Source organism: Nematolebias whitei, chromosome 16 (genome assembly GCF_014905685.2).
Source record: "Nematolebias whitei isolate Nwh7 chromosome 16, NemWhi1, whole genome shotgun sequence".
In the NCBI taxonomy this organism is placed as follows: domain Eukaryota; kingdom Metazoa; phylum Chordata; class Actinopteri; order Cyprinodontiformes; family Rivulidae; genus Nematolebias; species Nematolebias whitei.
This window is the reverse complement of record NC_056513.1, coordinates 7,939,499-7,943,428: the sequence shown is the minus strand read 5'-3', so window position 1 is coordinate 7,943,428 and position 3,930 is coordinate 7,939,499. Positions and strand designations below refer to the sequence as shown.

At 41.4% G+C, this 3,930-nt stretch overlaps 1 protein-coding gene across 1 annotated transcript in view; it reads right to left on the bottom strand.

Annotated features, from left to right (window-relative positions):
- The window catches only part of sh3pxd2aa (SH3 and PX domains 2Aa), an 89,800-nt gene that overhangs the window by 76,379 nt on the left and 9,491 nt on the right, over window positions 1-3,930 (bottom strand). The window lies entirely within an intron of this gene.

Here is a 3,930-nt window from a genome sequence, read left to right as displayed (position 1 = left end):
CATCTAACATCCATCATCCAACATCATCCATCCAACCAACATCCACCATCTAACATCCATCATCCAACATCATCCATCTAGCATCCAGAATCAGTCCATCATTCATCCATCCATTCATCCAACATCCAGCATCCATCCAGCCATCAACCAACATCATCCATTGTCCATCCATCATCCAACATCCATCATCATCCATCAACATCCAACCAGCATCCAGTATCAGTCCATCATCCATCCATCCATCCATCTAACATCTAATATACATCATCCAACATCATTCATCATCCATCCATCTAACATCCATCATCCAACATAATCCATCCATCCTCAATCCATCCATCAACCAACATTATCCATCATCCATCCAACATCCATCATCATCCATCCATCCAACATCATTCATCATCTATCCAACATCCAGTCATTCTCCATCCCAACCAACATTATCCAACATCAATCATCATCAATCAACATCCATCCATCATTGAACATCAATCCATCATCCAGGCATCCATCCATGCATCCATCATCCAGGCAATGTATCAAATGATGATTCTGTGGATTTCAGTTATTTTACTTCAAAATAAAGTGTCACCTTCTGGTTCCCTGAGGTCTAAAACAGTTACATGTCTGTTAGCCTTTTCTTCATGATCAAACATCAAAACATTTTTATAAGTCTAAAAAGCACAAGCCATCATTACATCCATTAAACTAAAGGGAATATACCTGCTACTGACATAAAGAGACAATGCACAAGGGTAAACACAGATCAAATAAACCCTGGTTTCATTTAAAGCAACTTTTCTGGGACAAGAAATTGATTTTGGACACGAAGACAAACGTTACACTTGGTCCTTATGAGACAATGACTACTACACATTTCCAGCACCAGCTCCGGTTCAAACAGGCACCGTGAAAAGGGCACATGTGTAAAGTCATGGTTATGCGTCACATTTGATGGGGACGTGTCCCGTCTTCTGTCTGACCTGCAAGACTGCAGCAGTCCTGAGATGAGCTCTGGTCCATTCATCCGTCAAGAGGTGTAACACAAAACGGATAATCAAGGCGACGGATCAGGGAGGCAGGAGATTTTACACTTAAAGCAGGTGAGATGTGTCAGTATCCCAGGTCAGTTTCACTCTAATTCACACCTCTATGTGGGTGACCACAACATTTCCTCATGAGCCAGTTTAACAAAGACCCTGATGACCCTCAGGAGGGAGGGGAGGGAGACAAAGACCCTGATGACCTTCAGCAAGAAGGGGAAGAAGACAAAGATCCTGATGACCTTCAGGATGGATAGAGGAGACAAAGATTCCTGATGACCCTCAGGAAGGAGGGGAGAGAGATAATGACCTTGATGACCCTCAGATGAGAGGAGAGGGAGACAAAGACCATGATGACCCTCAGCAGGAAGGGGAGGAAGACAAAGACCTTGATGAACCTCGGGCGGGAGGCGGGGGAGAACAAAGACCCTGATGACCCTCAGGAGGGAGGGGTGGGAGACAATGACCGATGACCCTAAGGAGGGAAGGAAGGGAGATAATGACCCTCAGGAGGGAGGGGCATGTGTTTAATCTGCATGTAAATCCAGGAACATAACATCATATAAATCCTGGATTTCTACAATCTTCAGACATTTTTAATTGGAGAAATCCTCCTGGATGGGAGGCAAAATGTATTTACCTGCAAAATAAAAGTCTAGCTGTTTTGGTTTCTATTCATTTATTTGTATTCTGTTTTATAGATCCAATGATCAATTTGTAACAATCTCTAAATCCATTTATGAGATATTTTGCTAACAGACGAAGGAAGAAACAGAATAAAGTCCTCTGAATGAGACTAAACATCAGAGTATCCTCTGCTACTACTGGACCTCTGAATTGTTTCATACCTCTCAGAACCGAACCAGTACCGAGGACGTAGCCTTGCAGAGGAGACCCAGAGCTCAAAGACAGATGGTGGCGACCACAGTGGAAAACAGAACCAGCAGCAGTCGTTTGGGCCGGCCGAGCTGAAAATATCTCGTTTAAACTTCCTGAAATTAACTCATTGGCTCGGCCCGGCAGCAGATGCTGTGCCTCGCAGAATAAATCACACAGCAACATTTTCGGATCTAAATTCTCCTCCCTGAATTTTACAAAACACATGGAAGATGCTTGTTCTTAACATGTTGAGGTGGGAACGTCTCCTGATCCTGCAGCAGCTAAAATTAGGCTTCATGTTCTGACTCAGGCAGCCGAAATATTTTTAATCCAACATAAAAATGAGTCACACGTTTGCTGGAGAGGAGACAGTCTGTCTGCCACTGAAATCATCCCACAAACGGTCCCACAATGAATGCATATCGCCCGCCACCTCTCGTCCCAAAGATCTGTTAGAGCTGGGTGACTCTCAGCTACTACCACACCAAATTTCAGCTTAATATCTGTAAACATGGCTGAATTATAGCCTTTTTTTGTTCGCTAAAGTCAGTTAGCTGGTAACCAGTTATAGCTGCAGATCCAATGGTTTTGGTCAGAAAAACCACTGGTTCATGAAATATTTTGCTAACACAACACATCACACAGGCAAAAACATTATCACCCACTTTGTATGGCAGCACAGAATAAAAACACGAAGGATTCCAGGTTTCTTTAGCTGTGTGGGATGCTTTGACTCAACATTATTCATCAAATCAGCTGAACCCTCGGTGATGGGGTCTCTAAGATGCAAATGAAGAATAAACAACTCAGAATGAGGCTCCGGGGGGTTCATGTCCCAGATAGCAACAGAACAAGACTTGATGTTTGGTTTTCCCTCAGAGGAAATGAAAACAAAAGTTTAATTCATCCAACAAATCGGACCTCTGATTGTTTCAAGAAGTTCATCAGAAATATTCAGTCGCATTTACAGCTTCCTCGTTTTAAAGCAACCCTCCAGGTTTTTAAAAATATTGAAACAACTTACAGTTTCAGAGAGGAGCAGGGAGCGAGCGGCGTCGGGTTCAGGAGGAGAAGAAGAAGAAGAGATCTTGGTGGGGCAGAAACTTTAGGCCGCTAAAAACAGCCGACCCCGCCTAAACCACCACGTTTGAAACGAGCTGTAAACCCGACCGAAGGCAGAACTTCAGACCATGAAAGACTCAACGGGTCCGCCTGGAAAGAGGTTCCACATGAACCCATGGCTAGACTAAATATAACCCCTCAGCTCAGACTGACAGCCGAAGAAACAAGAAAAATATATTTTCTGACCAAATTCAGCCTGGATGCTGAGTTCTGAATGGGTTGGCTAAAGTTGGTTAAACAAGCTAAACCTAATGAAAGGTAAAACAAGCAGAACACAAGCTAAAGCATTCATGACACAAGTTAAAGCCATCGTAACACAAGCTAAAGGGCTTAAAACACAAGCTAAAGTATTAAAAACATGCTAAAGCCATTAAAACACAAGCTAAAGCCACCAAAACATGTTAAATCCATAAAACACAAGCTAAAGCCATTAAAACACAAGCTAAAGCCATCAAAACATGTTAAATCCATAAAAAACAAGCTAAAGTCATTAAAACACAAGCTAAAGCTATCAAAATACAAGCTAAAGCTATCATGACACAAGCTAAAGTACTCCAAAAAAATTCAAAATGCAATAAAGCCATAAAAATTAATCAAAGCACAAGCAAAAACCATTAAAACATGCTTTATCCAAAAAAATCAAGTTAAAGCTATTAAAACACAAGCTAAAGCCATAATAATACAAATTAAAGCCATCATGACACAAGCTAAAGCTATTAAAACACAAGCTAAAGTGCTCAAACAAAAGCTAAAGCATTCAAAACAAACTACAGCCATTAAAATACAAGCTAAAGCCATCAAAATACAAGCTAAAGCAAAAAACACAAGCTAAAGCTATTTAAACACAAGCTAAAGCTATTAAAACACAAGTTAAAGCTATTTA